Genomic DNA, 24,203 nt, shown 5'->3' on the forward strand with positions numbered 1-24,203 from the left:
GGTAGTCCCTCCCTGTTTCAGCCCTTCAGGTAGTCCCTCCCTGTTTCAGCCCTTCAGGTAGTCCCTCCCTGTTTCAGCCCTTCAGGTAGTCCCCCTCCCTGGTTTCCTCCTGTTTCAGCCAGGTAGTCCCTCCCTCAGGTAGTCCCTCCCTGTTTCAGCCTTTCAGGTAGTCCCTCCTGTTTCAGCCCTTCAGGTAGTCCCTCCCTGTTTCAGCCCTTCAGGTAGTCCCTCCCTGTTTCAGCCCCCTTGTTTCAGGTAGTCCCTCCCTGTTTCAGCCCTTCAGGTAGTCCCTCCCTCCCTGTTCCCTCAGCCCTTCAGGTAGTCCCTCCCTCCCTGTTTCAGCCCTTCAGGTAGTCCCTCCCTGTTTCAGCCCTTCAGGTAGTCCCTCCCTGTTTCAGCCCTTCAGGTAGTCCCTCCCTGTTTCAGCCCTTCAGGTAGTCCCTCCCTGTTTCAGCCAGGTCCCTCCCAGCCCTTCAGGTTTCAGCCCTTCAGGTAGTCCCTCCCTGTTTCAGCCCTTCAGGTAGTCCCTCCCTGTTTCAGCCCTTCAGCCCTCCCTGTTTCAGTAGTCCCTCCCTGTTTCAGGTAGTCCTCCCTGTTTCAGCCCTCCAGGTAGTCCCTCCCTGTTTCAGCCCTTCAGGTAGTCCCTCCCTCCAGGTAGTCCCTCCCTGTTTCAGCCCTTCAGGTAGTCCCTCCCTGTTTCAGCCTGTTTCAGCCCTTCAGGTAGTCCCTCCCTGTTTCAGCCCTTCAGGTAGTCCCTCCCTGTTTCAGCCCTTCAGGTAGTCCCTCCCTGTTTCAGCCCTTCAGGTAGTCCCTCCCTGTTTCAGCCCTTCAGGTAGTCCCTCCCTGTTTCAGCCCTTCAGGTAGTCCCTCCCTGTTTCAGCCCTTCAGGTAGTCCCTCCCTGTTTCAGCCCTTCAGGTAGTCCCTCCCTGTTTCAGCCCTTTCAGGTAGTCCCTCCCTGTTTCAGCCCTTCAGCCCTCCTTCAGGTAGTCCTCCCTGTTTCAGCCCTTCAGGTAGTCCCTCCCTGTTTCAGCCCTTCAGGTAGTCCCTCCCTGTTTCAGCCCTTCAGGTAGTCCCTCCCTGTTTCAGCCCTTCAGGTAGTCCCTCCCCCTGTTTCAGCCCTTCAGGTAGTCCCTTCAGGTAGTCCCTCCCTGTTTCAGCCCTTCAGGTAGTCCCTCCCTGTTTCAGCCCTTCAGGTAGTCCCTCCCTGTTTCAGCCCTTCAGGTAGTCCCTCCCTGTTTCAGCCCTTCAGGTAGTCCCTCCCTGTTTCAGCCCTTCAGGTAGTCCCTCCCTGTTTCAGCCCTTCAGGTAGTCCCTCCCTGTTTCAGCCCTTCAGGTAGTCCCTCCCTGTTTCAGCCCTTCAGGTAGTCCCTCCCTGTCCCTTCAGCCCTTCAGGTAGTCCTCCCTGTTTCAGCCCTTCAGGTAGTCCCTCCCTGTTTCAGCCCTTCAGGTAGTCCCTCCCTGTTTCAGCCCTTCAGGTAGTCCCTCCCTGTTTCAGCCCTTCAGTAGTCCCTCCCTGTTTCAGCCCTTCAGGTAGTCCCTCCCTGTTTCAGCCCTTCAGGTAGTCCCTCCCTGTTTCAGCCCTTCAGGTAGTCCCTCCCTGTTTCAGCCCTTCAGGTAGTCCCTCCCTGTTTCAGCCCTTCAGGTAGTCCCTCCCTGTATCAGCCCTGTTTCAGCCCTTCAGGTAGTCCCTCCCTGTTTCAGCCCTTCAGGTAGTCCCTCCCTGTTTCAGCCCTTCAGGTAGTCCCTCCTTCAGGGTAGTCCCTCCCTGTTTCAGCCTGGTAGTCCCTTCAGCCCTTCAGGTAGTCCCTCCCTCAGGGTAGTCCCTCCCCTGTTTCAGCCCTTCAGGTAGTCCCTCCCTGTTTCAGCCCTTCAGGTAGTCCCTCCCTGTTTCAGCCCTTCAGGTAGTCCCTCCCTGTTTCAGCCCTTCAGCCCTCCCAGGTAGTCCCTCCCTGTTTCAGCCCTTCAGGTAGTCCCTCCCTGTTTCAGCCCTTCAGGTAGTCCCTCCCTGTTTCAGCCCCCTTTTCAGGTAGTCCTCCCTGTTTCAGCCCTTCAGGTAGTCCCTCCCTGTTTCAGCCCTTCAGGTAGTCCCTCCCTGTTTCAGCCCTTCAGGTAGTCCCTCCCTGTTTCAGCCCTTCAGGGTAGTCCCTCCCTGTTTCAGCCCTTCAGGTAGTCCCTCCCTGTTTCAGCCCTTCAGGTAGTCCCTCCCTGTTTCAGCCCTTCAGGTAGTCCCTCCCTGTTTCAGCCCTTCAGGTAGTCCCTCCCTGTTTCAGCCCTTCAGGTAGTCCCTCCCTGTTTCAGCCCTTCAGGTAGTCCCTCCCTGTTTCAGCCCTTCAGGTAGTCCCTCCCTGTTTCAGCCCTTCAGGTAGTCCCTCCCTGTTTCAGCCTTCAGGTAGTCCCTCCCTGTTTCAGCCCTTCAGGTAGTCCCTCCCTGTATCAGCCCTTCAGGTAGTCCCTCCCTGTTTCAGCCAGTCCCTCCCTGTTTCAGCCCTTCAGGTAGTTCCTCCCTGTTTCAGCCCTTCAGGTAGTCCCTCCCTGTTTCAGCCCTTCAGGTAGTCCCTCCCTGTTTCAGCCCTTCAGGTAGTCCCTCCCTGTTTCAGCCCTTCAGGTAGTCCCTCCCTGTTTCAGCCTTTCAGGTAGTCCCTCCCTGTTTCAGCCCTTTCCCTCCTGTTTCAGGTAGTCCCTCCCTGTTTCCAGCCCTTCAGGTAGTCCCTCCTGTTTCAGCCCTTCAGTAGTCCCTCCCTGTTTCAGCCCTTCAGGTAGTCCCTCCCTGTTTCAGCCCTTCAGGTAGTCCCTCCCTGTTTCAGCCAGTCCCTCCCTGTTTCAGCCTTTCAGGTAGTCCCTCCCTCAGCCCTTCAGGTTCCTCCCTGTTTCAGCCCTTCAGGTAGTCCCTCCCTGTTTCAGCCCTTCAGGTAGTCCCTCCCTGTTTCAGCCCTTCAGGTAGTCCCTCTCTGTTTCAGCCCTTCAGGTAGTCCCTCCCTGTTTCAGCCCTTCAGGTAGTCCCTCCCTGTTTCAGCCCTTCAGGTAGTCCCTCCCTGTTTCAGCCCTTCAGGTAGTCCCTCCCTGTTTCAGCCCTTCAGGTAGTCCCTCCCTGTTTCAGCCCTTCAGGTAGTCCCTCCCTGTTTCAGCCCTTCAGGTAGTCCCTCCCTGTTTCAGCCCTTCAGGTAGTCCCTCCCCCTCCAGGTTCCCTCAGCCCTTCAGGTAGTCCCTCCCTGTTTCAGCCCTTCAGGTAGTCCCTCCCTGTTTCAGCCAGTCCCTCCCTGTTTCAGCCCTTCAGGTAGTCCCTCCCTGTTTCAGCCCTTCAGGTAGTCCCTCCCTGTTTCAGCCCTTCAGGTAGTCCCTCCCTGTATCCCTCAGCCCTTCAGGTAGTCCCTCCCTGTTTCAGCCCTTCAGGTAGTCCCTCCCTGTTTCAGCCTTCAGGTTCAGGTAGTCCCTCCCTGTTTCAGCCCTTCAGGTAGTCCCTCCCTGTTTCAGCCCTTCAGGTAGTCCTCCCTGTTTCAGCCCTTCAGGTAGTCCCTCCCTGTTTCAGCCCTTCAGGTAGTCCCTCCCTGTTTCAGCCCTTCAGGTAGTCCCTCCCTGTTTCAGCCCTTCAGGTAGTCCCTCCCTGTTTCAGCCCTTCAGGTAGTCCCTCCCTGTTTCAGCCCTTCAGGTAGTCCCTCCCTGTTTCAGCCCTTCAGGTAGTCCCTCCCTGTTTCAGCCCTTCAGTCCCTCCCTGTTTCAGCCCTTCAGGTAGTCCCTCCCTGTTTCAGCCCTTCAGGTAGTCCCTCCCTGTTTCAGCCCTTCAGGTAGTCCCTCCCTGTTTCAGCCCTTCAGGTAGTCCCTCCCTGTTTCAGCCCTTCAGGTAGTCCCTCCCTGTTTCAGCCCTTCAGGTAGTCCCTCCCTGTTTCAGCCCTCCAGGTAGTCCTCCCTGTTTCAGCCCTTCAGGTAGTCCCTCCCTGTTTCAGCCCTTCAGGTAGTCCCTCCCTGTTTCAGCCAGGGTAGTCCCTCCCTGTTTCAGCCCTTCAGGTAGTCCCTCCCTGTTTCAGCCCTTCAGGTAGTCCCTCCCTGTTTCAGCCCTTCAGGTAGTCCCTCCCTGTTTCAGCCCTCCAGGTAGTCCCTCCCTGTTTCAGCCCTCCAGGTAGTCCCTCCCTGTTTCAGCCCTCCAGGTAGTCCCTCCCTGTTTCAGCCCTTCAGGTAGTCCCTCCCTGTTTCAGCCCTTCAGGTAGTCCCTCCCTGTTCAGCCCTTCAGGTAGTCCCTCCCTGTATCAGCCCTTCAGGTAGTCCCTCCCTGTTTCAGCCCTTCAGGCAGGTAGTCCCTCCCTGTTTCAGCCCTCCAGGTAGTCCCTCCCTGTTTCAGCCCTCCAGGTAGTCCCTCCCTGTTTCAGCCCTCCAGGTAGTCCCTCCCTGTTTCAGCCCTTCAGGTAGTCCCTCCCTGTATCAGCCCTTCAGGTAGTCCCTCCCTGTTTCAGCCCTTCAGGTAGTCCCTCCCTGTTTCAGCCCTTCAGGTAGTCCCTCCCTGTTTCAGCCTTTCAGGTAGTCCCTCCCTGTTTCAGCCCTTCAGGCAGTTAGTCCCTCCCTGTTTCAGCCCTTCAGGTAGTCCCTCCCTGTTTCAGCCCTTCAGGTAGTCCCTCCCTGTTTCAGCCCTTCAGGTAGTCCCTCCCTGTTTCAGCCCTTCAGGTAGTCCCTCTCTGTTTCAGCCCTTCAGGTAGTCCCTCCCTGTTTCAGCCCTTCAGGCAGTCAGTCCCTCTCTGTTTCAGCCCTCCAGGTAGTCCCTCCCTGTTTCAGCCCTTCAGGTTGTCCCTCCCTGTTTCAGCCCTTCAGGTAGTCCCTCCCTGTTTCAGCCCTTCAGGTAGTCCCTCCCTGTTTCAGCCAGTCCCTCCCTGTTTCAGCCCTTCAGGTAGTCCCTCTCTGTTTCAGCCCTTCAGGCAGTCAGTCCCTCTCTGTTTCATCCCTTCAGGTAGTCCCTCCCTGTTTCAGCCCTTCAGGTAGTCCCTCCCTGTTTCAGCCCTTCAGGTAGTCCCTCCCTGTTTCAGCCCTTCAGGCAGTCCCTCCCTGTTTCAGCCCTTCAGGTAGTCCCTCCCTGTTTCAGCCAGTCCCTCCCTGTTTCAGCCCTTCAGGTAGTCCCTCCCTGTTTCAGCCCTTCAGGTAGTCCCTCCCTGTTTCAGCCAGTCCCTCCCTGTTTCAGCCCTTCAGGTAGTCCCTCCCTGTTTCAGCCCTTCAGGTAGTCCCTCCCTGTTTCAGCCTTCAGGTAGTCCCTCCCTGTTTCAGCCAGTCCCTCCCTGTTTCAGCCAGTCCCTCCCTGTTTCAGCCAGTCCCTCCCTGTTTCAGCCCTTCAGGTAGTCCCTCCCTGTTTCAGCCCTTCAGGTAGTCCCTCCCTGTTTCAGCCCTCCAGGTAGTCCCTCCCTGTTTCAGCCCTTCAGGTAGTCCCTCCCTGTTTCAGCCCTTCAGGTAGTCCCTCCCTGTATCAGCCAGTCTTCAGGTAGTCCCTCCCTGTTTCAGCCCTCTCAGGTAGTCCCTCCCTGTTTCAGCCCTTCAGGTAGTCCCTCCCTGTTTCAGCCCTTCAGGCAGTCCCTCCCTGTTTCAGCCCTCCAGGTAGTCCCTCCCTGTTTCAGCCCTCCAGGTAGTCCCTCCCTGTTTCAGCCTTTCAGGTAGTCCCTCCCTGTTTCAGCCCTTCAGGTAGTCCCTCCCTGTTTCAGCCCTTCAGGTAGTCCCTCCCTGTTTCAGCCAGTCCCTCCCTGTTTCAGCCCTTCAGGTAGTCCCTCCCTGTTTCAGCCCTTCAGGTAGTCCCTCCCTGTATCAGCCCTTCAGGTAGTCCCTCCCTGTTTCAGCCAGTCCCTCCCTGTTTCAGCCCTTCAGGTAGTCCCTCCCTGTATCAGCCCTTCAGGTAGTCCCTCCCTTTCAGTTTCCCTGTTTCAGCCCTCCAGGTAGTCCCTCCCTGTTTCAGCCCTTCAGGTAGTCCCTCCCTGTTTCAGCCCTTCAGGTAGTCCTCCCTGTTTCAGCCCTTCAGGTAGTCCCTCCCTGTTTCAGCCCTCCAGGTAGTCCCTCCCTGTTTCAGCCCTCCAGGTAGTCCCTCCCTGTTTCAGCCCTTCAGGTTTCCCTCCCTGTTTCAGCCCTTCAGGTAGTCCTCCCTGTTTCAGCCTTTCAGCCAGTCCCTCCCTGTTTCAGCCCTTCAGGTAGTCCCTCCCTGTTTCAGCCCTTCAGGTAGTCCCTCCCTGTTTCAGCCCTTCAGGTAGTCCCTCCCTGTTTCAGCCCTTCAGGCAGTCAGTCCTCCTGTTTCAGCCCTTCAGGTAGTCCCTCCCTGTTTCAGCCCTTCAGGTAGTCCCTCCCTGTTTCAGCCCTTCAGGTAGTCCCTCCCTGTTTCAGCCCTCCAGGTAGTCCCTCCCCTGTTTCAGCCAGGTAGTCCCTCCCTGTTTCAGCCCTTCAGGTAGTCCCTCCCTGTTTCAGCCAGTCCCTCCCTGTTTCAGCCCTCCAGGTAGTCCTCCCTGTTTCAGCCCTTCAGGTAGTCCCTCCCTGTTTCAGCCAGTCCCTCCCTGTTTCAGCCCTCCAGGTAGTCCCTCCCTGTTTCAGCCAGGTAGTCCTCCTGTTTCAGCCCTTCAGGTAGTCCCTCCCTGTTTCAGCCCTCCAGGTAGTCCCTCCCTGTTTCAGCCCTTCAGGTAGTCCCTCCCCTGTTTCAGCCCTTCAGGTAGTCCCTCCCTGTTTCAGCCCTCCAGGTAGTCCCTCCCTGTTTCAGCCCTCCAGGTAGTCCCTCCCTGTTTCAGCCCTTCAGGTAGTCCCTCCCTGTTTCAGCCCTCCAGGTAGTCCCTCCCTGTTTCAGCCCTTCAGGTAGTCCCTCCCTGTTTCAGCCCTTCAGGTAGTCCCTCCCTGTTTCAGCCCTTCAGGCAGTCCCTCCCTGTTTCAGCCCTCCAGGTAGTCCCTCCCTGTTTCAGCCCTTCAGGTAGTCCCTCCCTGTTTCAGCCCTTCAGGTAGTCCCTCCCTGTTTCAGCCCTCCAGGTAGTCCCTCCCTGTTTCAGCCCTCCAGGTAGTCCCTCCCTGTTTCAACCCTTCAGGCAGGTCTCCCTGTTTCAGCAGCCATTCAGGCAGGTCTCCCTGTTTCAGCCCTCCAGGTAGTCCCTCCCTGTTTCAGCCCTTCAGGCAGTCCCTCCCTGTTTCAGCCCTTCAGGTAGTCCCTCCCTGTTTCAGCCAGTCCCTCCCTGTTTCAGCCCTTCAGGCAGTCTCCCTGTTTCAGCCCTTCAGGTAGTCCCTCCCTGTTTCAGCCAGTCCCTCCCTGTTTCAGCCCTTCAGGTAGTCCCTCCCTGTTTCAGCCCTCCAGGTAGTCCCTCCCTGTTTCAGCCCTCCAGGTAGTCCCTCCCTGTTTCAGCCAGTCCCTCCCTGTTTCAGCCCTTCAGGTAGTCCCTCCCTGTTTCAGCCCTTCAGGTAGTCCCTCCCTGTTTCAGCCCTTCAGGTAGTCCCTCCCTGTTTCAGCCCTTCAGGTCCCTCCCTCCCTGTTTCAGCCCTTCAGGTAGTCCCTCCCTGTTTCAGCCCTCAGGTAGTCCCTCCCTGTTTCAGCCCTCCAGGTAGTCCCTCCCTGTTTCAGCCCTTCAGGTAGTCCCTCCCTGTATCAGCCCTTCAGGTAGTCCCTCCCTGTTTCAGCCCTTCAGGCAGTCCTCCCTGTTTCAGCCCTTCAGGTCCCTCCCTGTTTCAGCCCTTCAGGTAGTCCCTCCCTGTTTCAGCCCTTCAGGTAGTCCCTCCCTGTTTCAGCCCTTCAGGTAGTCCCTCCCTGTTTCAGCCCTCCAGGTAGTCCCTCCCTGTTTCAGCCCTTCAGGCAGGTCTCCCTGTTTCAGCCCTTCAGGCAGTCCCTCCCTGTTTCAGCCCTTCAGGTAGTCCCTCCCTGTTTCAGCCCTCCAGGTAGTCCCTCCCTGTTTCAGCCCTCCAGGTAGTCCCTCCCTGTTTCAGCCCTTCAGGTAGTCCCTCCCTGTTTCAGCCCTTCAGGTAGTCCCTCCCTGTTTCAGCCCTCCCTCAGGTAGTCCCTCCCTGTTTCAACCCTTCAGGCAGTCTCCCTGTTTCAGCCCTTCAGGCAGTCCCTCCCTGTTTCAGCCCTTCAGGTAGTCCCTCCCTGTTTCAGCCCTTCAGCCAGTCCCTCCCTGTTTCAGCCCTTCAGGTAGTCCCTCCCTGTTTCAGCCCTTCAGGTAGTCCCTCCCTGTTTCAGCCCTTCAGGTAGTCCCTCCCTGTTTCAGCCCTTCAGGTAGTCCCTCCCTGTTTCAGCCCTTCAGGTAGTCCCTCCCTGTTTCAGCCCCAGGTAGTCCCTCCCTGTTTCAGCCCTTCAGGTAGTCCCTCCCTGTTTCAGCCCTTCAGGTAGTCCCCCTGTTTCAGCCCTTCAGGTAGTCCCTGTTCCCTCCCTGTTTCAGCCCTTCAGGCAGGTCCCTCCCTGTTTCAGCCCTTCAGGCAGTCCCTCCCTGTTTCAGCCCTTCAGGTAGTCCTCCCTGTTTCAGCCCTTCAGGCAGTCCCCCTCCCTGTTTCAGCCAGTCCCTCCCTGTTTCAGCCCTTCAGGTAGTCCCTCCCTGTTTCAGCCCTTCAGGCAGTCCCTCCCTGTTTCAGCCCTTCAGCCAGTCCCTCCCTGTTTCAGCCCTTCAGGCAGTCCCTCCTGTTTCAGCCAGTCCCTCCCTGTTTCAGCCCTCCAGGTAGTCCCTCCCTGTTTCAGCCCTTCAGGTAGTCCCTCCCTGTTTCAGCCAGTCCCTCCCCCTCCCTGTTTCAGCCCTTCAGGTAGTCCCTCCCTGTTTCAGCCCTCCAGGTAGTCCCTCCCTGTTTCAGCCCTCCAGGTAGTCCCTCCCTGTTTCAGCCAGTCCCTCCCTGTTTCAGCCCTTCAGGTAGTCCCTCCCTGTTTCAGCCCTTCAGGCAGTCCCTCCCTGTTTCAGCCAGTCCCTCCCTGTTTCAGCCCTTCAGGTAGTCCCTCCCTGTTTCAGCCCTTCAGGTAGTCCCTCCCTGTTTCAGCCCTTCAGGTAGTCCCTCCCTGTTTCAGCCCCCAGGTAGTCCCTCCCTGTTTCAGCCCTTCAGGCAGGTCTCCCTGTTTCAGCCCTTCAGGTAGTCCCTCCCTGTTTCAGCCAGTCCCTCCCTGTTTCAGCCCTCCAGGTAGTCCCTCCCTGTTTCAGCCCTCCAGGTAGTCCCTCCCTGTTTCAGCCCTTCAGGTAGTCCCTCCCTGTTTCAGCCCTTCAGGTAGTCCCTCCCTGTTTCAGCCCTCCAGGTAGTCCCTCCCTGTTTCAACCCTTCAGGCAGGTCTCCCTGTTTCAGCCCTTCAGGCAGTCCCTCCCTGTTTCAGCCCTTCAGGTAGTCCCTCCCTGTTTCAGCCCTTCAGCCAGTCCCTCCCTGTTTCAGCCCTTCAGGTAGTCCCTCCCTGTTTCAGCCCTTCAGGCAGTCCCTCCCTGTTTCAGCCCTTCAGGTAGTCCCTCCCTGTTTCAGCCCTTCAGGTAGTCCCTCCCTGTTTCAGCCCTCCAGGTAGTCCCTCCCTGTTTCAGCCCTCCAGGTAGTCCCTCCCTGTTTCAGCCCTTCAGGTAGTCCCTCCCTGTTTCAGCCCTTCAGGTAGTCCCTCCCTGTTTCAGCCCTTCAGGTAGTCCCTCCCTGTTTCAGCCCTCCAGGTAGTCCCTCCCTGTTTCAGCCCTCCAGGTAGTCCCTCCCTGTTTCAGCCCTTCAGGCAGGTCTCCCTGTTTCAGCCCTTCAGGCAGTCCCTCCCTGTTTCAGCCCTTCAGGCAGTCCTCCCTGTTTCAGCCCTTCAGGTAGTCCCTCCCTGTTTCAGCCCTTCAGGTAGTCCCTCCCTGTTTCAGCCCTTCAGGTAGTCCCTCCCTGTTTCAGCCCTTCAGGTAGTCCCTCCCTGTTTCAGCCCTCCAGGTAGTCCCTCCCTGTTTCAGCCCTTCAGGCAGGTCTCCCTGTTTCAGCCCTCCAGGTAGTCCCTCCCTGTTTCAGCCCTTCGGGTAGTCCCTCCCTGTTTCAGACCATTTTTTCTGTTTGGTGTCTGGTGAATATGACTCGAGATGAGATGAGGGGTGGACCTATGAGGGATGGATAGCAGTATTCTTTCATCACTAATTCCTATACTGTATACCTGAGCAGTACTACATACCACTCCTGGGAGTACTACATACCACTCACTGTTTACGTTTTGAAATCGTGGATATGAATTACTTCAATGGGAACCAGTCATGTTTTTTGACAGTATGATGAACAACTTTGTGATACCGTTCATATTTTAACTATATGTCTTTTATTAGAAAGGTTTCCACTGAGGAAAATGTCAATTAAAAATGTTTTGAAATGTGTTGAAGAGTAATGATGATAACGGGTGAAAGAGCTTTACCTAATTGAGTGATCTCTGCTGAGCTTTTTAGATTCATCAGAGCTGTTTTTTGTCTTAATATTTAAATAAATGGTAACTTAACAATGTGTGATTTATTACAGAAAATAAAGACTGTTGTGATGTCTTTTCGTTTACATCTATACTACCTTAGCCCGAGTGTCAGTTTGCGATCATTCCAGCTTGTTGCCACGCCGACCGGTCTTGCCTTGACAACCTTTTTCTACTGTTAAGTCCTTTTTTTATATTTTTTTAAGTAGGAAACTTAACGTGAAGGCAGCCTTCACAGGGGGCCTTTTCTTTATGAACGCACAGACCAAAATACACGTCATGGGAGACATTGGAAATGTATTCAATGAGATTCCAGAAACCAGTCTTTTTTAAATCTTAAATGAGATCTAACTCAATGGGAGCACTTTAATACAACTCGTAGTCACCACAACGACGTTGAGTCATAACTATCACGTCTATTTCCTGTGGGCATATCAATGTCATTTCCATAAAGATAATTGACATTACAGTTTAGTGGTCCTCTGTAGCTCAGCTGGTACAACACGGAGGTTGTAATGCCAGGGTAGTGGGTTTGATTCCCAGGACTGCCCATTCATGAAATTTTATGCATGACTGTAAGTCGCTTTGGATAAAAGCTTTTTGCAAACAGCAGGTGTTAAATATCACTGATCAAATCAAAAATGTGCCTAATGTATATTTCTAAACAACTTGTGCACGAAATCTAAGGAAGTCTCAAGGTTTTTGCTCACCTGAGGTAGAGTATCTCATGATAAGCTGTGGACCACACTATTTATCAAGATATTTACAAAAATAGTTTATTTTTCATAGCTGTCTATATACCACAGCAGACCGATGCTGGCAAACAATGAGCTGTATACGGCCATAAGCAAACAGGAAACCGCTCATCCAGAGGCGGCGCTCCTAGTGGCCGGGGACTTTAACGCAGGCAAACTCAAATCCGTTTGACCTCATTTCTATCAGCATGTTAAATGTGCAACCAGAGGGAAAAATACTCTAGACCACCTTTACTCCACACACAGAGACACATGCAAAGCTCTCCTTCGCCCTCCATTTGGCAAATCTGACCATTGTATCCTCCTGATTCCTGCTTACAAGAAAAAACTAAAGCAGGAAGTACCAGTGACTCGGCCCATTAAAACGTGGTCAGATGAAGCAGATGCTAAACTACAGGACTGTTTTGCTAGAACAGACTGGAATATGCTACAGAATTCCTCCGATGGCATTGAGGAGTACACCACATCAGTCACTGGCTTCATCAATAAGTGCATCAATGACTGGGTTAGACTGGGTTACTGTTAGGGTTAGACTGGGTTACTGTTAGGGTTAGACTGGGTTACTGTTAGGGCTGGACTGGGTTACTGTTAGGGCTAGACTGGGTTACTGTTAGGGCTAGACTGGGTTACTGTTAGGGCTAGACTGGGTTACTGTTAGGGCTGGACTGGGTTACTGTTAGGGCTGGACTGGGTTACTGTTAGGGCTAGACTGGGTTACTGTTAGGGCTAGACTGGGTTACTGTTAGGGCTGGACTGGGTTACTGTTAGGGTTGGACTGGGTTACTGTTAGGGTTGGACTGGGTCAGACTGGGTCACTGTTAGGGCTAGACTGGGTTGTTAGGGCTAGACTGGGTTGTTAGGGCAAGACTGGGTTACTGTTTGGGCTTGACTGGGTTACTATTAGGGCTGGACTGGGTCAGACTGGGTTACTGTTAGGGCTAGACTGGGTTACTGTTAGGGTTGGACTGGGTCAGACTGGGTTACTGTTAGGGCTAGACTGGGTTACTGTTAGGGCTGGACTGGGTTACTGTTAGGGTTGGACTGGGTCAGACTGGGTTACTGTTAGGGCTAGACTGGGTTACTGTTAGGGCTGGACTGGGTTACTGTTAGGGCTAGACTGGGTTACTGTTAGGGCTAGACTGGGTTACTGTTAGGGCTAGACTGGGTTGTTAGGGCTGGACTGGGTCAGACTGGGTTACTGTTAGGGTTAGACTGGGTTACTGTTAGGGCTTGACTGGGTTACTATTAGGGCTAGACTGGGTTACTGTTAGGGCTGGACTGGGTTAGACTGGGTTACTGTTAGGGCTAGACTGGGTTACTGTTAGGGCTGGACTGGGTTACTGTTAGGGTTAGACTGGGTTACTGTTAGGGCTGGACTGGGTTAGACTGGATTACTGTTAGGGCTAGACTGGGTTACTGTTAGGGCTGGACTGGGTTACTATTAGGGCTGGACTGGGTTAGACTGGGTTACTATTAGGGCTAGACTGGGTTACTGTTAGGGCTGGACTGGGTTACTGTTAGGGCTAGACTGGGTTACTGTTAGGGCTGGACTGGGTTACTGTTAGGGCTAGACTGGGTTACTGTTGGGCTGGACTGGGTTACTATTAGGGCTAGACTGGGTTACTGTTAGGGCTGGACTGGGTTACTGTTAGGGCTAGACTGGGTTACTGTTAGGGCTAGACTGGGTTACTGTTAGGGCTGGACTGGGTTACTGTTAGGGCTGGACTGGGTTACTGTTAGGGCTGGACTGGGTTACTGTTAGGGCTAGACTGGGTTACTGTTAGGGTTGGACTGGGTCAGACTGGGTTACTGTTAGGGCTAGACTGGGTTACTGTTAGGGCTGGACTGGGTTACTGTTAGGGCTAGACTGGGTTACTGTTAGGGCTGGACTGGGTTACTGTTAGGGCTGGACTGGGTTACTGTTAGTGCTAGACTGGGTTACTGTTAGGGCTAGACTGGGTTACTGTTAGGGCTAGACTGGGTTACTGTTAGGGCTAGACTGGGTTACTGTTAGGGCTAGACTGGGTTACTGTTAGGGCTAGACTGGGTTACTGTTAGGGCTAGACTGGGTTACTGTTAGGGCTAGACTGGGTTACTGTTAGGGCTGGATTGGGTTAAGACAGGGAATTTTCACTAGGATTAAATGTCAGGAATTGTGAAAAACTGAGTTTCAATGTATTTGACCATGGTGTATGTAAACTTCTGACTTCAACTGTACATACTAACTCAATCAGCCCTTGTAACCGGTGCCTGTATATAGCCTTGCTACTGTATATAGCCTCTCTACTGTATATAGCCTCTCTACTGTATATAGCCTCTCTACTGTATATAGCCTCTCTACTGTATATAACCTCTCTACTGTATATAGCCTCTCTACTGTATATAACCTCTCTACTGTATATAACCTCTCTACTGTATATAACCTCTCTACTGTATATAGCCTTGCTACTGTATATAGCCTCTCTACTGTATATAGCCTCTACAGTATATAGCCTCTCTACTGTATATAGCCTCTCTACTGTATATAGCTTCTCTACTGTATATAGCCTCTCTACTGTATATAACCTCTCTACTGTATATAGTCTCTCTACTGTATATAACCGCTGTACTGTATATAGCCTCTCTACTGTATATAGCTTCTCTACTGTATATAGCTTCTCTACTGTATATAGCCTCTCTACTGTATATAACCTCTCTACTGTATATAGCCTCTCTACTGTATATAGCCTCTCTACTGTATATAGCCTCTCTACTGTATATAACCTCTCTACTGTATATAACCTCTCTACTGTATATAGCCTCTCTACTGTATATAGCCTCTCTACTGTATATAGCCCCTCTACTGTATATAGCCCCTCTACTGTATATAGCCTCTCTACTGTATATAACCTCTCTACTGTATATAGCATCTCTATACTGTATATAGCCTCTCTACTGTATATAGCCTCTCCACTGTATATAGCTTCTCTACTGTATATAGCCTCTATACTGTATATAACCACTCTACTGTATATAGCCTCTCTACTGTATATAGACCCTCTACTGTATATAGCCCCTCTACTGTATATAGCCTCTACTGTATATAGCCTCGCTACTGTATATAGCCTCTCTACTGTATATAGCCTCTCTACTGTATCTAGCCTCTCTACTGTATCTAGCCTCTCTACTGTATCTAGCCTCTCTACTGTATATAGCCTCTCTACTGTATATAACCTCTGTACTGTATATAGCCTCTCTACTGTATATAGCCTCTCTACTGTATATAGCCTCTCTACTGTATATAGCCTCTCTACTGTATATAACCTCTCTACTGTATATAGTCTCTCTACTGTATATAACCTCTGTACTGTATATAGCCTCTCTACTGTATATAGCTTCTCTACTGTACATAGCCTCTCTACTGTATATAACCTCTCTACTGTATATAACCTCTCTACTGTATATAGCCTCTCTACTGTATATAGCCTCTCTACTGTATATAGCCTCTCTACTGTATATAACCTCTCTACTGTATATAGCCTCTCTACTGTATATAGCCTCTCTACTGTATATAGCCTCTCTACTGTATATAGCCTCTATACTGTATATAGCCTCTCTAATGTATATAACCTCTGTACTGTATATATCCTCTCTACTGTATTTAGCTTCTCTACTGTATATAGCCTCTCTACTGTACATAACCTCTCTACTGTATATAACCTCTCTACTGTATATAACCTCTCTACTGTATATAACCTCTCTACTGTATATAGCCTCTCTACTGTATATAGCCTCTCTACTGTATATAGCCTCTCTACTGTATATAACCTCTCTACTGTATATAGCCTCTCTACTGTATATAGCCTCTCTACTGTATATAGCCTCTCTACTGTATATAGCCTCTATACTGTATATAACCTCTCTACTGTATATAGCCTCTATACTGTATATAGCCTCTCTACTGTATATAGCCTCTCTACTGTATATAGCCTCTCTACTGTATATAGCCCCTCTACTGTATATAGCCCCTCTACTGTATATAGCCCCTCTACTGTATATAGCCTCCTCTACTGTATATAGCCTCTCTACTGTATATAGCCTCGCTACTGTATATAGCCTCTCTACTGTATATAGCCTCTCTACTGTATATAGCCTCTCTACTGTATATAACCTCTCTACTGTATATAGCCCCTCTACTGTATATAGCCCCTCTACTGTATATAGCCCCTCTACTGTATATAGCCCCTCTACTGTATATAGCCTCTCTACTGTATATAGCCTCTCTACTGTATATAGCCTCTCTACTGTATATAACCTCTCTACTGTATATAGCCTCTCTACTGTATATAACCTCTCTACTGTATATAGCCTCTCTACTGTATATAGCCCCTCTACTGTATATAGCCCCTCTACTGTATATAGCCCCTCTACTGTATATAGCCTCTCTACTGTATATAGCCTCTCTACTGTATATAGCCTCTCTACTGTATATAGCCTCTCTACTGTATATAGCCTCTCTACTGTATATAGCCTCTCTACTGTATATAGCCTCTCTACTGTATATAGCCTCTCTACTGTATATAACCTCTACTGTATATAGCCTCTCTACTGTATATAGCCTCTCTACTGTATATAGCCTCTCTACTGTATATAGCCTCACTACTGTATATAACCTCTACTGTATATAACCTCTCTACTGTATATAGCCTCTCTACTGTATATAGTCTCTCTACTGTGTATATAGTCTCTCTACTGTATATAACCTCTCTACTGTATATAGCCTCTCTACTGTATATAGCCTCTCTACTGTATATAACCTCTCTACTGTATATAGCCTCTCTACTGTATATAGCCTCTCTACTGTATATAGCCTCTCTACTGTTATAGCCACTACTGTATATAGCCTCTCTACTGTTATAGCCTCTACTGTATCTAGCCTCTCTACTGTATATAGCCTCTCTACTGTATATAGCCTCTCTACTGTATATAACCTCTCTACTGTATATAGCCTCTCTACTGTATATAGCCTCTCTACTGTATATAGCCTCTCTACTGTATATAACCTCTCTACTGTATATAGCCTCTCTACTGTATATAACCTCTCTACTGTATATAACCTCTCTACTGTATATAGCCTCTCTACTGTATATAACCTCTCTACTGTATATAACCTCTCTACTGTATATAGCCTCTCTACTGTATATAGCCTCTACTGTATATAGCCTCTCTACTGTATATAGCCTCTCTACTGTATATAGCCTCTCTACTGTATATAGCATCTCTACTGTATATAACCTCTCTACTGTATATAGCCTCTACTGTATATAACCTCTCTACTGTATATAACCTCTCTACTGTATATAACCTCTCTACTGTATATAGCCTCTCTACTGTATATAGCCTCTCTACTGTATATAGCATCTCTACTGTATATAGCCCCTCTACTGTATATAGCATCTCTACTGTATATAGCCTCTCTACTGTATATAGCCTCTACTGTATATAACCTCTCTACTGTATATAGCCTCTCTACTGTATGTAGCCTATCTACTGTATATAGCCTCTCTACTGTATATAGCCTCTACTGTATGTAGCCTCTACTGTATATAGCCTCTCTACTGTATATAGCCTCTACTGTATATAGCCTCTACTGTATATAGCCTCTCTACTGTATATAGCCTCTCTACTGTATTTAGCCTCTCTACTGTATATAGCCTCTCTACTGTATATAGCCTCTACTGTATATAGCCTCTACTGTATATAGCCTCTCCTGTATATAGCCTCTACTGTATATAGCCTCTCTACTGTATATAGCCTCTCTACTGTATATAGCCTCTCTACTGTATATAGCCTCTCTACTGTATATAGCCTCTACTGTATATAGCCTCTACTGTATATAGCCTCTACTGTATATAGCCTCTACTGTATATAGCCTCTCTACTGTATATAGCCTCTACTGTATATAGCCTCTCTACTGTATATAGCCTCTCTACTGTATATAGCCTCTCTACTGTATATAGCCTCTCTACTGTATATAGTCTCTACTGTATATAGCCTCTCTACTGTATATAGCCTCTACTGTATATAGCCTCTACTGTATATAGCCTCTCTACTGTATATAGCCTCTACTGTATATAGCCCTCTACTGTATGTAGCCTCTATACTGTATATAGCCTCTCTAATGTATATAACCTCTCTACTGTATATAACCTCTATACTGTATATAACCTCTCTACTGTATATAGCCTCTCTACTGTATATAGCCTCTCTACTGTATATAGCCTCTCTACTGTATATAGCCTCTACTGTATATAGCCTCTACTGTATTTAGCCTCTCTACTGTATATAGCCTCTACTGTATATAGCCCCTCTACTGTATATAGCCTCTATACTGTATATAGCCTCTCTAATGTATATAACCTCTCTACTGTATATAACCTCTCTACTGTATATAGCCTCTCTACTGTATATAGCCTCTCTACTGTATATAGCCTCTCTACTGTATATAGCCTCTCTACTGTATATAGCCTCTCTACTGTATATAGCCTCTCTACTGTATATAGCCTCTCTAGTGTTATTTTTCAGTCTTTTTTATTTCTTTATCTATTGTTCACCTAATACTTTTTTTTTTTTTTACTTAGAAATTGCACTATTGGTTAAAGCTTGTAAGTAAGCATTCCACTGTAAGGTCTACACCTGTTGTATTCGGGTGCAGGTGACAAAATAAAGGTTGATTTGTTGTCATCCTGTTGTTTGTTTGTCTCAGCACCGTAAGGGTGAGGGCGTGACTCCCCTTCCTTCCACCCACTCCTCCCTCTTGAAACATTCTGTTATGGAGGACAGCTCAAGGACTTATCTTAAAGACACATCTGGGGGTCGAGCTCAAGGACACCAACGCTTTGTAGTGGTTCCTCCTTTCCTTGTGACACATCGACCGACAGACAGAATTTATGTCGCCGAAATGGCACCTTATTTCCTACATAGTGCACTTCTTTTGACCAGAGTGACGCCTACAGAGGGGCCCTGTATAGGGAATAGGGTTCCGTTTGGGACACACACACACGGCTGTTTCTTTATGAGAGTTGAAGATAAAACAGGCCGTATGAAGGAACAGCTCACTGGTTATAAACAGGCCTTATGATGGAACAGCTCACTAGTTATAAACAGATCTTATGAAGGAACAGCTCACTGGTTATAAACAGGCCGTATGAAGGAACAGCTCACTGGTTATAAACAGATCTTATGAAGGAACAGCTCAGTATTTATAAACAGACCTTATGATGGAACAGCTCACTAGTTATAAACAGACCTTATGAAGGAACAGCTCACTGGTTATAAACAGACCTTATGATGGAACAGCTCACTGGTTATAAACAGACCGTATGAAGGAACAGCTCACTGGTTATAAACAGGCCTTATGATGGAACAGCTCACTGGTTATAAACAGACCTTATGAATGAACAGCTCACTGGTTATAAACAGACCTTATGATGGAACAGCTGAGTAGTTATAAACAGACCTTATGAAGGAACAGCTCAGTAGTTATTAACAGACCTTATGAAGGAACAGCTCACTGGTTATAAACAGACCTTATGAATGAACAGCTCACTGGTTATAAACAGGCCTTATGATGGAACAGCTGAGTAGTTATAAACAGACCTTATGGAGGAACAGCTCACTAGTTATAAACAGACCGTATGAAGGAACAGCTCACTGGTTATAAACAGGCCTTATGATGGAACAGCTCAGTAGTTATAAACAGGCCTTATGAAGGAACAGCTCACTAGTTATAAACAGACCTTATGAAGGAACAGCTCAGTAGTTATAAACAGACCTTATGAATGAACAGCTCACTGGTTATAAACAGACCTTATGAAGGAACAGCTCAGTATTTATAAACAGGCCTTATGAAGGAACAGCTCACTAGTTATAAACAGACCTTATGAAGGAACAGCTCAGTATTTATAAACAGACCTTATGAAGGAACAGCTCAGTAGTTATAAACAGACCTTATGAAGGAACAGCTCAGTATTTATAAACAGGCCTTATGAAGGAACAGCTCACTAGTTATAAACAGACCTTATGAAGGAACAGCTCAGTATTTATAAACAGACCTTATGAAGGAACAGCTCACTAGTTATAAACAGACCTTATGAAGGAACAGCTCACTAGTTATAAACAGACCTTATGAAGGAACAGCTCACTAGTTATAAACAGACCTTATGAAGGAACAGCTCAGTAGTTATAAACAGGCGTTATGAAGGAACAGCTCACTAGTTATAAACAGGCCTTATGAAGGAACAGCTCACTAGTTATAAACAGACCGTATGAAGGAACAGCTCACTGGTTATAAACAGACCTTGTGAAGGAACAGCTCACTGGTTATAAACAGGCCTTATGAAGGAACAGCTCACTGGTTATAAACAGATCTTATGAAGGAACAGCTCACTAGTTATAAACAGACCTTATGAAGGAACAGCTCACTGGTTATAAACAGACCTTATGATGGAACAGCTCAGTAGTTATAAACAGGCCTTATGAAGGAACAGCTCAGTAGTTATAAACAGACCGTATGAAGGAACAGCTCACTGGTTATAAACAGGCCTTATGATGGAACAGCTGAGTAGTTATAAACAGACCGTATGAAGGAACAGCTCACTGGTTATAAACGGGCCTTATGATGGAACAGCTCAGTAGTTATAAACAGACCTTATGAAGGAACAGCTCAGTAGTTATAAACAGGCATTATGAAGGAACAGCTCAGTAGTTATAAACAGACCTTATGAAGGAACAGCTCACTAGTTATAAACAGACCTTATGAAGGAACAGCTCAGTAGTTATAAACAGGCGTTATGAAGGAACAGCTCAGTAGTTATAAACAGACCTTATGAAGGAACAGCTCACTAGTTATAACCAGACCTTATGAAGGAACAGCTCAGTAGTTATAAACAGGCGTTATGAAGGAACAGCTCAGTAGTTATAAACAGGCGTTATGAAGGAACAGCTCAGTAGTTATAAACAGACCTTATGAAGGAACAGCTCAGTAGTTATAAACAGGCGTTATGAAGGAACAGCTCAGTAGTTATTAACAGACCTTATGAAGGAACAGCTCACTAGTTATAAACAGACCTTATGAAGGAACAGCTCAGTAGTTATAAACAGGCGTTATGAAGGAACAGCTCACTAGTTATAAACAGACCGTATGAAGGAACAGCTCACTAGTTATAAACAGACCTTATGAAGGAACAGCTCACTAGTTATAAACAGACCTTATGAATGAACAGCTCAGTAGTTATAAACAGACCTTATGAATGAACAGCTCACTAGTTATAAACAGACCTTATGAAGGAACAGCTCACTAGTTATAAACAGACCTTATGAAGGAACAGCTCACTAGTTATAAACAGACCTTATGAAGGAACAGCTCACTAGTTATAAACAGACCTTATGAATGAACAGCTCAGTAGTTATAAACAGACCTTATGAATGAACAGCTCACTAGTTATAAACAGACCTTTTGAAGGAACAGCTCAGTAGTTATAAACAGACCTTATGAATGAACAGCTCACTAGTTATAAACAGACCGTATGAAGGAACAGCTCACTAGTTATAAACAGACCTTATGAAGGAACAGCTCACTAGTTATAAACAGACCTTATGAAGGAACAGCTCAGTAGTTATAAACAGACCGTATGAAGGAACAGCTCACTAGTTATAAACAGACCGTATGAAGGAACAGCTCACTAGTTATAAACAGACCGTATGATGGAACAGCTCACTAGTTATAAACAGACCTTATGAAGGAACAGCTCAGTAGTTATAAACAGACGTTATGAAGGAACAGCTCAGTAGTTATAAACAGGCCTTATGAAGGAACAGCTCACTAGTTATAAACAGATCTTATGAAGGAACAGCTCAGTATTTATAAACAGACCTTATGATGGAACAGCTCACTGGTTATAAACAGACCGTATGATGGAACAGCTCACTAGTTATAAACAGGCCTTATGAAGGAACAGCTCAGTATTTATAAACAGACCTTATGAAGGAACAGCTCACTAGTTATAAACTGAATAAGGATATTTTTTTGTAGATATGAAGGTCTGGTAACTGTGGATATATCCAAGATGCTACCCTCTTTTCTATACAGTGCACTCATTTTGCCCAGTGTCCTTTGAGCCCTATTCCCTATAGTGTACTTCTTTTGACCAGAGACCTCTGGTTTTGTGAGTGATAGTTGAGTGCCGTTTGGGACAGACTTTGTATGTGGCTGTTAGACGCTCTTCTCAGTGTTCAGATCAGGAAAGAGACAGTAGGTTAGCGTTGAGTTGCTCTGTCACATAGAGACAGTAGGCTAGAGTTGAGATTCTTTGTCATATAGACAGTAGGCTAGCGTTGAGTTGCTCTGTCACAGAGGCAGTAGGCTAGCGTTGAGTTGCTCTGTCACAGAGACAGTATGCTAGCGTTGAGTTGCTCTGTGACAGAGACCGTAGGCTAGCCTAGAGTTAATCTGTCACAGAGACAATAGGTTAGCGTTGAGTTGCTCTGTCACATAGACAGTAGGCTAGCATTGAGTTGCTCTGTGACAAAACAGTAGGCTAACCTAGATATGCTCTGTCACAGAGACAGTAGGTTAGCGTTGAGTTGCTCTGTCACATAGAGACAGTAGGTTAGCGTTGAGTTGCTCTGTCACATAGAGACAGTAGGTTAGCGTTGAGTTGCTCTGTGACAGAGACAGTAGGCTAGCCTTGAGTTGCTCTGTCACAGAGACAGTAGGTTAGCGTTGAGTTGCTCTGTCACATAGACAGTAGGTTAGCATTGAGTTGCTCTGTGACAAAACAGTAGGCTAACCTAGATATGCTCTGTCACATAGAGACAGTAGGTTAGCGTTGAGTTGCTCTGTCACATAGAGACAGTAGGCTAGCGTTGAGATTGCTCTGTCATATAGAGACAGTAGGCTAGCATTGAGTTGCTCTGTGACAAAACAGTAGGCTAGCCTAGATATGCTCTGTCACAGAAACAGTAGGCTAGCCTAGATATGCTCTGTCACAGAAACAGTAGGCTAGCCTAGAGTTGCTCTGTCACAGAAACAGTAGGCTAGCGTTGAGTTGCTCTGTGACAGAAACAGTAGGCTAGCATTGAGTTGCTCTGTCACAGAAACAGTAGGCTAGCCTAGATATGCTCTGTCACAGAAACAGTAGGCTAGCGTTGAGTTGCTCTGTCACAGAAACAGTAGGCTAGCCTAGATATGCTCTGTCACAGAAACAGTAGGCTAGCGTTGAGTTGCTCTGTCACAGAAACAGTAGGCTAGCGTTGAGTTGCTCTGTGACAGAAACAGTAGGCTAGCCTAGAGTTGCTCTGTCACAGAAACAGTAGGCTAGCGTTGAGTTGCTCTGTCACAGAAACAGTAGGCTAGCATTGAGTTGCTCTGTCACAGAAACAGTAGGCTAGCGTTGAGTTGCTCTGTGACAGAAACAGTAGGCTAGCGTTGAGTTGCTCTGTCACAGAAACAGTAGGCTAGCCTAGATATGCTCTGTCACAGAAACAGTAGGCTAGCCTAGAGTTGCTCTGTCACAGAAACAGTAGGCTAGCGTTGAGTTGCTCTGTGACAGAAACAGTAGGCTAGCGTTGAGTTGCTCTGTGACAGAAACAGTAGGCTAGCGTTGAGTTGCTCTGTGACAGAAACAGTAGGCTAGCGTTGAGTTGCTCTGTGACAGAAACAGTAGGCTAGCGTTGAGTTGCTCTGTCACAGAAACAGTAGGCTAGCGTTGAGTTGCTCTGTCACAGAAACAGTAGGCTAGCGTTGAGTTGCTCTGTGACAGAGACAGTAGGCTAGCGTTGAGTTGCTCTGTGACAGAGACAGTAGGCTAGCGTTGAGTTGCTCTGTGACAGAAACAGTAGGCTAGCGTTGAGTTGCTCTGTCACAGAAACAGTAGGCTAGCGTTGAGTTGCTCTGTCACAGAAACAGTAGGCTAGCGTTGAGTTGCTCTGTCACAGAAACAGTAGGCTAGCGTTGAGTTGCTCTGTGACAGAAACAGTAGGCTAGCGTTGAGTTGCTCTGTGACAGAAACAGTAGGCTAGCTTTGAGTTGCTCTGTGACAGAGACCGTAGGCTAGCGTTGAGTTGCTCTGTCACAGAAACAGTAGGCTAGCGTTGAGTTGCTCTGTGACAGAAACAGTAGGCTAGCGTTGAGTTGCTCTGTGACAGAAACAGTAGGCTAGTGTTGAGTTGCTCTGTGACAGAGACAGTAGGCTAGCGTTGAGTTGCTCTGTCACAGAAACAGTAGGCTAGTGTTGAGTTGCTCTGTGACAGAGACAGTAGGCTAGCGTTGAGTTGCTCTGTCACAGAAACAGTAGGCTAGCCTTGAGTTGCTCTGTCACAGAGACAGTAGGCTAGCGTTGAGTTGCTCTGTGACAGAAACAGTAGGCTAGCGTTGAGTTGCTCTGTGACAGAAACAGTAGGCTAGCGTTGAGTTGCTCTGTGACAGAAACAGTAGGCTAGCGTTGAGTTGCTCTGTGACAGAGACAGTAGGCTAGCGTTGAGTTGCTCTGTCACATAGACAGTAGGTTAGCGTTGAGATGCTCTGTGACATAGAGACAGTAGGTTAGCTTGAGTTGCTCTGTGACAGAAACAGTAGGCTAGTGATGAGTTGCTCTGTGACAGAGACAGTAGGCTAGCGTTGAGTTGCTCTGTGACAGAAACAGTAGGCTAGTGTTGAGTTGCTCTGTGACAGAAACAGTAGGCTAGCGTTGAGTTGCTCTGTCACAGAAACAGTAGGCTAGCGTTGAGTTGCTCTGTCACAGAAACAGTAGGCTAGCGTTGAGTTGCTCTAGTGAAGAAACAGTAGGCTAGTTGCTCTGTGACAGAAACAGTAGGCTAGCGTTGAGAGACAGTAGGCTCTCTCACATAGACAGTGGCTAGCGTTGAGTTGCTCTGTGACAGAAACAGTAGGCTAGCGTTGAGTTGCTCTGTGACAGAAACAGTAGGCTAGCGTTGAGTTGCTCTGTGACAGAAACAGTAGGCTAGCGTTGAGTTGCTCTGTGACAGAGACAGTAGGCTAGCTTTGAGTTGCTCTCTCACATAGACAGTAGGCTAGCGTTGAGTTGCTCTGTGACAGAGA

Source organism: Oncorhynchus masou, chromosome 13 (assembly GCF_036934945.1).
Source record: "Oncorhynchus masou masou isolate Uvic2021 chromosome 13, UVic_Omas_1.1, whole genome shotgun sequence".
NCBI lineage: Eukaryota > Metazoa > Chordata > Actinopteri > Salmoniformes > Salmonidae > Oncorhynchus > Oncorhynchus masou.